This window comes from Rhinolophus sinicus, chromosome 9 (genome assembly GCF_057876585.1).
Source record: "Rhinolophus sinicus isolate RSI-liver-muscle chromosome 9, RSI-T2T, whole genome shotgun sequence".
Lineage (NCBI taxonomy): Eukaryota > Metazoa > Chordata > Mammalia > Chiroptera > Rhinolophidae > Rhinolophus > Rhinolophus sinicus.
The window spans coordinates 21,023,359-21,037,580 of NC_142509.1; the positions used below are offsets into that span (position 1 = coordinate 21,023,359).

Here is a 14,222-nt window from a genome sequence, read left to right on the forward strand (position 1 = left end):
TGGGGAAATTCAATTTGACGGCCACGCCCTTCGCGGGCCTGGGTTTTAGGGGATTGTAGTCGTGGGACTGCTGCCGCGGTGGTCTTGGCTGTTCGGGTGGGCGTCGGCAGGAGGACGCAGCTTTGCGCCAAAGTCCGGGAGGGCGCCCAAAGCCGGGGTAAGTGGCCGGGGGTTGTTGAAGTCGCGTAGTCTTCAGGACAGCCCCTTTCCGCCCTCCTCTTTGTTCGTGAGACCATGTCCCCTCCCTCGACTCCGCCCCCTCCTCGCCTCAGTGGCGGGGTTTGGTGGCAGTCCCCAGGTTGCTTTCGGGATACCTGGTCGGGGCCACCTCAGAGTAGCGACTACGTGACCGGAGTACCTTGACCCTATGTTGGAGCATCTCAGGGACCATTTCAGATGGAGCAGGATCAGTCACCCAGAACCTCTTCCCTAGCCGACACATATTTGCACAGACATTGCCTTTATCTGCCGTGCTTCTCCCTTCCAAGCCCTTCAGGTATGCCTCTTGGAGCGCTGGAATCTTAAATTGGGAATAGAGAGTCCAGACTCCCATTCAACAAACGGAGGAAGTTGAGGCCCAGAGAGAGCCAACATGCCCAAGACAACACAAGGAGTCAGCCCGGGGACCCAAAAAGCTCAATAGACTCACTAGGGAAAGCCACTCCATCTCCCGCAGCTGGGGAGCCGCCTACAGGTCTCCATGGAAACCAAAGGGAGTTGGAGCCTGGGAGGTGGGGTCTGAAGTCCTGTCTGTCAAATAAAAACAGTATCAAGTCATTTATTTTGTACTTGCCAGGTCCCAGGTATATAATCCCTGTGACGACCATTTGAGCCCAGGGTTACTGTTCCATTTTATCGTTGAGGACAACAGCTGATTAGTGGAAATGATTCATACCAGCACCTTTTGAGTCCAGAATCTGTGCTTTTAACCACTGTGATGTGGGGTTGTGGGTAAGTGGTTTCAGCCTGTTACCCCCCAGCAGAACCCCTCAGCCCCACTCCATATCCTTTGTGACTACCAACCAACCCCATCTCACCCCCATCTAGAGAGGGCCACTACCCACTCGAGACTCTTTTAAAGGTATCATCTTATTTCATCCCCACATCCTTAAGAGGTGGTCCCATTTTACACATGGGAAAACCAAGGCGCAGAGAGGGAAGAGACTTGTTAAGGTCTCACGAGAGGAGGAGCAAATAGAGCCCAATTTGGGAGCTATACTTGGAGGTCCCCTTTTCCTGGGCAGGCCCCATCTAGGCCCTCTATACTAGAACTAGATGCCATCTCCTTCTCCAGAAGGAGACTCGGCGCCCTCCAAGGTCAACTCGCTCCTATTTCAAATCTCGCGCGCCCTTGGAACAGCCCGTTAGGGCGAGGCACACCTAGCCTCCTGGGAGGCCCTCTCAGGGCCTGCCTGAGTGGCGGCTTCCATCTCCAATGAATGGCTTTCTTCATACGAGCTCCGCCCCACACAGGTGAGTCCGTGCCTGCAGACTTTACGCATGCGCGTTCAAGAGTTCTTGGCTCTACCCGAGAAGCGTGGGTCACTCCCCGCCGCAAGCCCTCAGGGTTGGGGTCCTACCTGCCTGCCTCTTTCCCTTCCTCCCTGCAAGGGGCGGAGCGGGATGGTGGTGGTGGCTAGGACGCAAAGATCAAAGGGCAGCTCGGTGTGCTGCTGGGGAAGCTTGTAGCCACAGCCCAGGAATGTGTAAACATGCCCTGAGGAGGGTCCTGGCGTTTACTGGGCACCTGTTACCTGTCAGACACAGGGTTTGCCCTATTGCAAGTTGACCACTGTGTATGGTTAAGTATTACCGGGATTTTACAGAGGAGGAAGCTGAAGCCCTGGGAGGTGAAGGCACCTTGGGCTGGCAATGACATTCAAACTTGAGTGGAATTCTGTCCAGGTCAAAGCCCCTTTCCTCTACCCTGTTGCCTCTAGCATGGGGGAAATCCTGGAAGACTCCTCAGAGGAGGTGACCTACAAACTAATCCTTGAGGAAGGGTGCAAAGGAATCCACCCAACAGAATAGAAGAGGAAAAGCATGGGAGGGCATTTGTGGCAGAGGAACAGTATGATTAGAGTCTGGGAGGTTTGTAAATGAGAAAAAGAGGAGAGATGGGCTGTGGATGGAGCAAGAAATGGAGATGGGAGTGGTCCCATCTGTGAAGTGCACTGAATGCCAGGTGAACAGGGTGAACATATCTTGCGGGCACTGGGGAGGCCTGGGCCTCATCTGTCCATCTGTAAAATGAGGGAATTGGACTGGCCCACTTCAGGCCTTCCCAGGGCAAAGGGGCTGTAACAGGAAGGGTCCAGATTCCTCCAGGTCCACCCTGGACTTGGCAGAGTGGGGAGCGGCTGGAGCAGCTCAGGGGCCAAGGGTAATATTTTGCTCCAGTGCCTGAGTCTGAGAATAAATATTGTACCAAGTTGGCAGCGCCAGATCCCTGAATCACCCTGCTTCCCATCCCCCATACAGGATCCTGCAGAGAAAGCCCAGGCATGAGGTCAGGATACAAGAGGGGTGAGGGGTCTTAGCCTTGGCTCCACTCCAGGCAAAATTTTGATCCACTTGGAACCTTGGTTTCCTTATATGCACAATGGGGGAATTGTGTCCTGAGCTCTCCAAGCGCTCTCCCCCGAGACTAGACAACGTAAAATTCCATGACTGTCAGGGAGACCCCCACCTAGGGATGTGCTCACAAGTGTCTGTGAGGCCAGCTAAGGCAAAGATCTTGTGCTTATGAAGGAGTCCAGGGGCTGCTGGGCATTGGGAGGGACGGAGGGGTTAACGGGGTGTCCAAACTGCGGCCCGCGGGCCAACTGCGGCCCGCAATCCATTTTTTATTGGCCCTCAGCAAATTCCAAAAATATATTTAGTTTACTTAAATAAACTGGGTGAGGCAATACATACTTCACCTCGAATGAGTGACCCGGCTGTTTGTGTATTTTACTGCATATGGCCCTTGGTGAAAAACATTGAAAAAAGTTAGAACACCCCTGGGTTAGAGATTGGTTTGAGTTGGGTCTGCTGTTGGGGTCTCAGAGCCTAGTGGGAGTAGGGGGAGAGACAGTGTCTGGACTCAAAGTTGTCGAGAACTTGCTGTTTGGCATGCTGAGGGGATGGGGAAAGGCAGTCTGGAGAAGGGAACAGCATGAGCAAAGGAAGGGAGGTAGGACTGTGAAGACTTTGTTGGGAAAAAGTCAGGTAGGTGAGGCTGGAGCATGGGGTCTCTAGAGGAGAAGATCTGGTTCTTGTTGGGGTTGGCTGGATCCATAGGTTGTGACCCTCATCATGGGCAGAACTAAGGTTATGGCCAGCAGCTCCAGGAGTGGGGCTGGGGACCTGTTTGGAAAACCAGTTTGGCAAGGCTCTCTCCATGATATCATCCAGCTGCTGTGTTCTCTGAATGACAGTGCCAGATAAACTTCCGGCATTGGAGGAGAAGAAGAGGGCCTAGCCCTTGATGCTGAGGGGCGTGAATATAGGAAACTTGGAGGCAAGTGGACCCCAAGAAGGAGATCTTAGGGGGCCTGAGATACCCACTGAGTTGTAATGAACCCCAGGAGAACAGCCTCATGGGTAAAGGACAGGATTCTGGATGGGCTGGCCTGGATCTCTTGTGACGTCCAGTGGTTCCCTGATGTCTGACCTCATCTAGGCTCATGGCAGGGCCCTGTGTAATTGCTGCCCGATGGGTTGGATGGAGCCTGGCTCCAGATCACCCTTATAATACACAAGAGGCAATTTTGTTATTACTGTGACCCGCACAGCGTGAGCCTTGTGAGTTAGAATCATCACTATACAGACGAGGAGAAAGGCTCAGCGAGACCAAGCCGCGCCAGCACCTCATACAAGATTTGAACCTAGAACCCTTGGTCTTAACCACAGTACCCTGCCATCTGCCATTTGGGATCTCTGCCCACATGGGACCTTGTTTTATTTCTTAACTATTTTTGTGTAGCAGGAGCTAAATCTTGGCATCATAGAGTCCTAGATGCCCACCTGATGGTCCAAATAGGTAATCTGAGTCCCAGAGAGGGCAAGGGACAGGCTTTAGTTCACATAGCAAGTTGGGGGTGGAGCCACTCTGTACCCCAGATCCTCAGTTTCCCGAATCCCTTGTTTCTCGCTCAGGGCCTGGCACACTCAAGCACAAAGTGACAATAACTGGAACTTACTGAGTGCCTACTATGTGCCATTCACTCATTTAATCATCACAATAGCCCTGTGAGGTTGGTGCTAAGATTATATCCATTTTACAGATAAAGAAACAGGCTCAGAGAGGGGAAGTCACTGGTCCAAGCTGACATAGTTGGTGGCAGGACTGGGACTTGAACCCAGTTGTGTAGGCCCTTTTCCCTTGGTGGGCCCAGTGGGCCTCATTGGGGGCATGAAGACCTCTAGACAAGAGAGTGCATGGCCTCTTGCAGGTTCCAGAGACAAGCAGTATCCAGTTCATAGTTTCCACGCATGCCTGGCCTCTCAGGGGCAGGAAGAAAAGTACTGAGGCTGTGGAAACGCTCTGAGCCTTCCCAGAGGAGGTGGCCACGGTGGGAGGGAGTGCTCTGTGCAGACCTCAGAGCCAAGTGTAGACGTGGCGGTTTGGACCCACTGCAGTAGAGGGAGGGCAGGCAGGGTGGGGCCCAAATCCAAAGGGGCCTCCCAGCCGTGTTCCCAGCCATCCTCCAGCCAGGCCCAGCCCTGCCTGCCCCTCTAGCTCCCCATCTGGATTTAAGATGAGGACGCGGTGCCTAATAATAGCTGAATGGCAGCAAAGGCAATGCCTGGAGCTACAGCCAGTGGTGGGGCAGGGGTCCCCCATCATCTTATACTGGCCTAGGACAGGTTTCAGAACTTTAAAAATAATAGCAAGTGCTTATGAAGTGCATACATGGGCTAAGTGCAGGCACTGTGTGAAGTCTTAGTCCACAGTAATACTTTTAGTCCTCATGACCACCCCAATGAGATTAGCCCTGTTATTAGCCCTATTTGATGGCTAGAGAAACTGAGGCACAGAGAGTTAAGCAATTTGCCCCTAATGATTATGGCTCAGGACAGATCTGGATTTGGACAGGTCTGGTTGCAAATCTCAGCTCTGCCCCTTCCTTACTGTGTGACATTAGGCAAGTTACTCAGTTCCTCTGGGCTTCAGTTTTCTCATCTACAAAATGGGGAGAGGAATAGTTCCAACCTCTTAGGGATGGGGTGAGCTTGTGGGTGTCAAGAGGGCTTAGATCCTGGTATATGAGACTAATAAATGTGAGCCACCTGGGCAGACATGATTCTATTTCTGAGCTTACTTTGTCAGGGTCAACAAATTTATGTTTTGTGCAAATCCTTTTGATTCCCCCTACCTCTTGTGGTGTGAATGGCTATATTTACTTGGTTAAAAGAAGACAAATTTTCCCTGGTTGGATATAGTTACTCAACAAAGCTTTATAAGCACAAAGCCCCAAAACACCCACGGCCGTTCTGCTGTCAGAGGTCTGAAATGCCTCCATTATTGCTTCCTTTAGATTAAACTGTGGCTCTGTGAAATACACCCCCTTCCCAACACACCTCTAGTTTTTTTCCATTACTGGGAAGAGGGCAGGGCAAGAGGGTCTGGAGCTAATGGACTCCAGCTGGGGAAAGGCCAGGGCCAGAGCAGACCCTGCTGGGTGTGTGGTCTGGGCATTCTGAAAATTTCTGCCCACCGTGAAGGTCCAAGGTGGGTGAGAGGTGGCTCCCCCTCCTTTCTCCCTCATTTAACCCATCTCTTAGCCTCCCCTTGCAACCAGACAGACAGAGGTTTGTGCGCACCCGCCGACTCTTGGTAGGTCTCATGGGGCTCAGTCTGAGGGGGAGACAAGCTCAGCAAACAGAGCCCCATGTAAGTTATCATTACAGATTAAGGTGAGCTCTGTGAAGGAGGAGCCACCTGGCACTATAAGAGCATGTATTGGGGGCCTACTTTAAATTACTTTTAATGTTTTACTTTGAATAGATAATCCTGGGAGGTCAGAGAAAGTGTCTCTCACGAGATAATTATGCTCAGATCTGTAGGATAAGAAGAAATTTGCTGAACAGAGAACTGAATTGGTCTTGGGGTGAGGAGTGGTGTTCCAGGCAGGGGAACAGGCTGTGCAAATGCCCTGAGGCAGGGACAACCTCCAGAAACTGATGGAGGACCAATGAGACTAGAAGTTGAAAGGTGAGGGAGGAGCAGGGTGCAAATGAGAAGGGAAAGGGGAGCAGGGGCCAGACCAAAGGGTCCCTGTGGGCAGGACTGGATACATACTTTGTGGAGCCTGATGCAAAATGAAAACATGAGGCCCCTTGTTCAAAAATTATGAATTTCAAGATGGCAACAATAGATGGCAACCAAGCGTGGGGCCCTGTGCAACTGCACAGGTTATATACCCGTGAAGGTGGTCCTGCCCATGGATTTCTCTATGAGGGCTGCAGGGAGCCACGGAGAGCTTTTGGGCTAGTGGTGATAAGGTCTGATTTGCATAAGCCTTAGTTGCTGTCACACTATCCCACACCTGGATATATGTGAGCCTCTCCTCTCTGCGCAGGTGGCCTGACTCATTTCCTAAAATACTTTACTCAGAATGTCACTCCCCTGATCGAGAACCTGAATTGGCTTCTACCCCCCAATCAGATCCAAGCTCCCTACCCAGACCCTCAAGGCCCTTCACAATCTGCCCCCACTCTATTTAGTTAACCTGATATCAACATAGGCTGTGTGCTAAACCCCAGAGATGATGAACTAACCCAAGGACACACAGCAATTATGGCGGGCAAGCCGGGACTGGAACTTCAGTCTCCTGCGGTCGGCGCACCGCATGCCCCGGAGGAGGCTGCCAGTTCAGAGTGTGCTTCGTATCTACCAACCTAGCACAGAACCTTGTATACAGTAGGTGCTCAATATGTTCCTGTGGCAGTGAATTCCTCCTGGGGCACATCTTTGCCAGGGCAAGGGTATTCGAATCCAGGATGTAGTTAATGTCCTTTCTGATTCCTCTCCCTCACCCCTACCTCAAGACATTCCCCAAGCCCTACCACACCCCAGGGTGCCCGGGGGGCCAGGTCTTGCCCATAGACATGTCGTGTCTGGCCTGTACAGCTTTTAAAAAGTTTTTTGAATTCGTCATTTACATTAAAAAATCAGAAAATTTCACACCGCTCTCCGTATTTTTATTTCTTTGCAGTCTCAAGCCTGGGAATTCCACTGGGGCAACCATTCCCTCTGAAGTGGACCCTCCAAGGGGTTCTGCCCTAAGTCCCCAGGAAGACCGAGGAGTTTGGGGCCTTGAAGAAAGAGCATCTTAATTACCACCAAGGACCAATCAGGATCCTGGAATCTGACCAATCAGACTCCTCCTTCTGAAGGCTATGCCAGGAGGAGTAAACCCCACTCCTAGTCTCTGCCAACATGGGGCAGGTGGGATGTTTTGCTCCAGTTCTTACAACCAACCTGATGACTGACTCCTGAATCCCTGGACTCACCAAAGATCTTTCCCTGGAGGATATACATGACAGCCTTTGTGGGTGGGATCTGGTAATTGGTCCGTCAGTTCACAACTAAGGAGCAATTAGTCACCAGCTAATTGATGCCCAAGACAGCTGACGGGCTGGGAGGAGAACAAGGGACTGACACTCAGAAAGGAGCCGCAGGTCTCTTTCTTGGGAAATATTGAGAAAGGACAATGAGGAATCCCCAGGATAACATTTGAAAACCTCTTCTGTGTGGTTGAAGGAGATTAAAATGATCAGAAGCCCACCCCCCCAGCTCCAAAGGGACGGGGTCCCCTTAAAAAGCAGGTGGGTCTAACTAGGCTATGGTGGCTAGATCTGGAAGAAATGGCCTGAAAAATTAGAGGTGTGACTGAGGAAGCGTCACCTTTTCCTACTTTTGGGGGCAAAATACTTTTGAGTGTTAAGAAAGATGGCAAATACTGGAAACCTCCCTGGGTTACCCTGAGCAAAGGGGGGCTTTATTGGAAAGCCATCAGAAATGGTATCAAGATTATAAAAATTTCAAGGTAGAAAGAGGGGGCCCTGAAACTCCTTGTTTTGGTTCATTCAAAATTGTATTCTGGTTTCCACACCTCCTCTGACCAGCCTGTTGCTTAGAACCTTGCATTTGAAGCCTGGTCTGCAGACCAGCGTCTTCGGCGTCCCCTAGGAGCTTGTTGGAAATACAGTGTCTCAGGCCTCACCCCAGACCTATGGAATTAGGATTTGTATATTCATAAGATTCTCAGGGGATTCATGTACACAATATAGTTTGGGTTTATGGCCATAAGAATCAACTGGGTGATGGGAGGGTGGTGTCACTTAAATCTAAGGGTTCCTAGACCTTCCAGGAGTGCTGCTGCTTTGGTGGTCTCCAGGGGATGGGTATTTCCTAGGGTCCAATAAAATTGGCAAATAATCTTGCTGACACCAATTCTTGCTCAAGTGCTAGCAGGGCAGGAGTCCAGCCTACAGCCACCTGTTGCTCAGGTAGGAGATGGGCCTGAGAAACCCAGGCCTGTGACTTGCCAAGGAGGAAACTGCTCGGGACCCTGGAGGGAATGCCCTGGGGCTTCTGGGTCTCTACTCAGGGGGCTCTACTTTGAGGAGCTCACCTGCTTGGCTGAAGGAAGGCAGAGGATGGCCTGGGCTGATGTCAGAGCTGGGGACCTTCAACCTGCCTGCTTTGCTCTGGATAAGCATTTCCCAAAAACTACCCTCAGAGCAACAGATGGGATCAGTGATATAGGCATGGCCCCGTAGGAGTTCCAAAGTGCCATCACCCGTTATCATATTTGACCTCCTTAACAATCTCCTACAATGGATCAAAAAGAAACAGCCAAGCACGGAAGGCTCTTGCCTTTAAAAAGGGTTGAATTCAACCCCAGGAGTTATGTTTAGTGAGAGCTGCTACTTAACTTGTTCCTCCCTTTTGGTCCATTAAAATCTTGTTCTCAGAAGTGCTGTTGAGTTAGGAAGTTGGGTCAGGGGTAAGCCCATCCTTTCATATTTTGAAGTTGTTAATTTAAAGTGTGCCTATGTTAGATCTCTCAGTAAGACACAAGTATCCATACAGGCTTGTTCCATACTCTCTGGGGTTCAAGACTTTCCTTTCTAGGGCCAATGCATTATTGGAGGAAGGCAATTCCTATTTATCCCACTTCGTTCTGCTATAGGAGAAAGGATCTTCTGCCACCACACACAGGTGCCAGGCACATTTGGCACCTTGAGGCAGCTACCAAAATTGCAGACATAGGCTCCAGAAGGAAACTGTCAGTCTTTACAGTGCTTGCCTGTGTCTCCCACACTTATTCAATGACATCACCAGTAAGGCTTGGCAACTAGGATGAGTGAGTCTGGCCAGTGAGGACAGACAGAAGCCTACAGGCATAGATGAGGCAGGACGGAAATGAGACTGCCAGTAGATGAAGGTGAGTACAGAACTGAGTGCCATAGAAGGACAACAAACAGCCCAGTTAACATTACAGGAGACTTTCAGAAGCATGGTCCTCTTTTAACCTCAGCAACCCTGAGTGGTCAGATATAATTATACGCGTATTACCGAGCCATACATCTTAGACCAGTGCTTGGTACGGAGTGGGCGAACAGTTGATGTTTGTGGAATAAAAGCACAAAGTGTGCATTTGATACCAGTTTTAAAAAGAACTGTAAGTGATGAGAAATTTGCATTTCTGCGCCGTCTTAAGTATCTTCCCACAAAATACTAATTACCAAATAATTACTGACACTTTACAACAGAGTAACCTAACAGTCACCTCCTTAACCAAGTGATTAATGTTAATATTACCAGTAATAAATCATATTGACAGAATGTAGCCCCTGTGTGACGCCCAACATCATTGCTGTGATATTCTTGCCCAAAATGCATAACCTTGATCTAATTATGAGAAAACATCAGACATCCAAATTGAGAGATATTCTATAAAATGACTGATTAGCACTCTTCAATGTCAAGGTCATAAGAAAAAAGACTGAGAAACTGTCACAGCTTGGAGGAGACTAAGAAGACACAAGAACTAAATGCAATGTGGGATCCTAGATTAGGTCAAAAGAAAAACTGGCAAAATTCAAATAAGGTCTGTAGGTTAGTTAACAATGTTATATTAGTGTTAACTTCCTGGTTCTGATACTTGTACTAAGATTAGGTAAGATGTTAAGATAGTGGAAGCTAGGGGAGTGGTATAGGAGGTGAAGAGTTTAGGAGAACCCTCTGAACTATTTTGCAACTTTTCTGTAAGCCTCAAATTATTTCAGAATTAAACTTTTTTTAAAACTATAAAATAAATTTTATGACGTGAATTATATCTCAATTAAAAAAAACTATACACATCTTGATAAAGGCGTTAAAATATAGGTAGTGGACTACCACTCCCAGCGCTTATTTTTCTCTTCTAATTTAAGATGGCATTTAGACTATCTGTATGTTCCAGACATTCTCAGCTCAAATGCCATGTCTTCCAAGAAGCTCTACTTGATTTCCACAGCTAGCAGTGGGTCTTCCTCCCATGAACTCCCATGACACTTTATCTGTACCTCTATTAGGTCATTTGTCATCTCCATAGTGGACATCTATGGTAATGTCCACCCAGTCCCCCTGCCCCGTTCTTCCCCCTCCTGACTCCAACCATAAAAGTTCTCCCAGGAACTGCTACGTTGTTACAGACCCTATCCCAAGCCACAGTTGATTTGCCCAGGGATAGACATCTGACCCATTTGGGCCAATCAGACACCTTCACCCCCTTCTTTTTTCCCCCCACACTGGAACTGAGAAATTAATTGGTCTGCCTCTGATTGCTGGAGCTATGAGATGTGAAACATGGAAGCTGTTAGCCACCATGCTCTCTGCCACAAGGAGGAAACCTGTCTGCCATTAGAGAGAGAAAATAGCTAAGAGAGAGAGAGAGAGAGAGCACCATTTGTTCTGAAAGTTTTTTGTCCTTGCCAGGAGTGGTTGGTTTGTTGACTCCACTGTCTACTACATAATCCCCAGTATCCAATCTCCCAGTAAAATCTTCCAATAAATCTTTCTTTATTGAGGTAGCCAGAATAATTTTATGTGTCTCTCAACACAAAGACACTCAATGAATAAAACTCAGTTATTTGCATAAGTGTTTTATCTCTCCCACTCATCTGGGGATTGCCAAATGCTTATTTTAGATACAGTTCTCATTGGCCAGGGGCTAGTGAGAAAACTAGGACAATGTGGTGAGTTACTTATAAAGGTAATTTTTAAAAATTGGTAAATTCTGATATTAGCCCTTCTTATTAAATTTTACGATGATAGTAGGTAGTGCTTTATTTTCCTTTTCTTTAACATATACTTTGACAAATTACAAAATGTTGGCAATGTGTGTCCCACTTGGAAAGAACACTTTACTGGGATGTGCAATCCCAGAGTCTGGGAAGCTCTGGCCAGGTAATGATTCCTCTGGGAAAGGGCCCTGGCCGCCTGGCTCCCCACACAGCTCCTGGCTCTTGGTAGGGCAGGAGGTATTTCCGAAATGAGTGAGATGAGCTAATGAGTTTAGAGAGCTGTTCTGGTCTCCCGCCTGTCATGCGGAGATGATCTGATTTAGCACTGTTAACAGCTTGTTTAATCACTTTATTCTTTTATGATTTTCAAAGGAGGCCTAATTTCTTTCTTTGCAGAATGCCCCACTAGTCCTGCCTATGTCCACCTTCAGGTGGATGTCAGATGAATTTTCTCTTTTATCCTCACATCTGTCTAAGGACGGCTTGGCTGGGAGAGAGAGGTGAAGTCTCCCCTCTCAGAACGTGGAGGGTCAGCTCGTTGTAGTGGGGAGAGAACACCGGAATGGGAGTCAGACAGCACTGCTGTCCAACGCTGGCTTCCCCTCTAGCTGATTGCAAGGTCGCAGGCAACTTGCTTCATTTCTCTGAGCTTCCGTTTCCCCATATGTGAAATGGGAATGATATCTAGCCTACCTTCACAGGGCTGTTATCAGGGGCTGAATAAGGCTTGGGAGCAATTTTGAAACTGGAAGGGGGGAGGGACAGGTGCCAGGTATTGTTTTACAGGGGCTGTTGAGGGTATTTGAGGTGGAAATGATTAAATTATAGAAATGGGAAAGTACGGAAGTGTAGGGAAGTTGCAACGTACTTCTTAGCTATTCCTAGCTGTCTCTTACTTGCATATGACCTCACTTCTCTGTGCCTCAAGCTCCTCATCTGGAAATCCAGGTCCCACAGTCAGGAAATAACTCTTCCTGATACTCTTCCTGGGTACTGAAGTATGCATAGAATTGGTTAGAGAGAGCAACCACCCTAGATGGAGGGGACTGCATGAGCCAAAGCTTGGAGTTAGGAATTATTGCGACACGGATGAGCAACGCTGGTTTGTTTAATGGGGACAATGATAACATTTCTCTATTGTGATGAGAATTAAATAAGATAATGCAGGTAGAGTGTTTAGCTCAGACTGACACATAGTAAACTCAGTAATGGTAATGGTGCTTGTCCTTACTACTTTTGTTTTATTTGCAGATAAAGAAAATGGAACCTCTGAGAGGTGATGCGGCTGGCCCAGTCACACAGTTATCAGTAGTCGAGCAGGATTTGAACCCTTACCTTCTTGACTCTAGAGGCCAGGCTCTGAACAACTGTATTATAATCACCCCATTGTGGAGCCTCTGCTCCTGACCCCAGCTGCCTGCCTGACTCAGCAACTGTGGGTGGCCTCACTCCGGAGTGTGGGCAGCAGGGCCCGCAAGAAGCCTCCGAGTTCCTTGAAAACCGAATATGGCCAGACTAGGCCTTCTGAGGCCCGACCCCCAGGCTGGGCTTGCTCATGCCTGCTCATCTGGGCTTGCGGCCCTATTCCCTACACAACCTCCTGGCCCTGTCTCAGATGACCCTGGGAGAGGCTCCATTTAGATCCCCCTCCTCACAGAATCTTGTTGAACAAGTTACTGAAAAGAACATGTGAGATCAGTGTCTATCCATACCACAACAGTTCTTAACTCTAGCCTTTGCTCATGCAGTCCTGTCCACCTGGAGTGCCCCTCTCTCTCTAACCAGCTCTTATGCATCTTTCAGTACTCATTGTGAGGTATCAGGAAAAGTTATTTCCTGACTCTGTGGCCTGGAATAAGTCACTCCATCCATCCATCCATCCATCCATCCATCCATCCATCCACCCACCCACCCACCTACCCATCCATATATTCATTCGTTTATCCATCATCCATCCATCCATCCATCAGTCCTTCCATCTATCCAGTGAGCACTTACCTGTGCCAGGCACTTTATATACAGTCCCTCCTCCAGATGCGAAGCCCCTTGAGGATTACAGATCCGGTGCCAGAAGATAATTTTCAATCAATACCCATGGGCCATGGCTTGTCCTTACTACAGTGCCAGTGAGGATTTTGCCATTATCACCCCCATTTTACAGTTGGAAAGACCGACACTCAGAGAAGGGAGATCCAAAGGACACACAGCAGAGATGAGTGCAGCTGAGACTTGAACCTTGGTCTGTCAGACTCTGGAGGCCTAGTTCTCAACCACTCGTCATGGCTGTCCAACTCCTAATGTAGGAAGGGACCATGGTGAGGGTCAGGTCCTTGGGGAGAACTGGGACTACTCCTCATTCAGTTATTGGCTTCTGAGTAATCCCTTTAACCCAGAGCCTTTCCAGTCCTGAGGCAGCTGTACCTCACTCCCTTCTCTACCCCAACCCTTCTGTGACTGGAGCTAGTCTGACACTTTCCAGCGTGGCTGGGAAAGGATCAATTCTTTCTCTCGCCTCCCCTGACTGAGACTTTCAGAGCGCCTGTCCCATCTCAGAGCCTACAAAGTCCTTTTCAAGGTCACCGGCATCCTCACCTAATCCCCATGGGCTCCCCAGGGCAGGGAGGATCTTCCCCATGGTTCAGATGGGGAAACTGAGGCTCCTGCACTGGTCATATGCCACATCCAGGGGTAGTCCAGCTGGGCCTGGGATCTCTTGTTTCAAGGAACTGAGCAGGAATTGGCTGCTAGCTCTTTCGTGAAGCCATGGCTGTAGGTCCTTGGAATCAGGCAGATCCCAGTTCTGCCACTCACCAGCTGTGCAGCCTTGGGAGAGTCACTTCACCTCTCTGAACCTCAGTCTCCTCCAAAAAATGGGGACAGTGCTTATATCCATTTGAGAGATGTTGGGAGGATCAAATAATATAATACTTGTGAAGAAC

The 14,222-nt window shown here is 48.9% G+C and overlaps 1 long non-coding RNA gene across 2 annotated transcripts; it reads left to right on the forward strand.

The window, feature by feature from the left end:
• The first annotated feature begins 7 nt into the window (after positions 1–7).
• Positions 8–13,889, forward strand: LOC109459636 (uncharacterized). 2 transcript variants are annotated; one of them, XR_016022372.1, is made up of 4 exons: positions 8–157; positions 797–951; positions 7,203–7,815; positions 12,535–13,889. It is a non-coding gene; the product is annotated as an uncharacterized LOC109459636 (long non-coding RNA). The 2 variants fall into 2 exon arrangements; XR_012492789.2 differs by lacking the exon at positions 12,535–13,889 and having other exon boundaries at positions 7,203–9,843.
• The last annotated feature ends 333 nt before the right edge of the window (positions 13,890–14,222 follow it).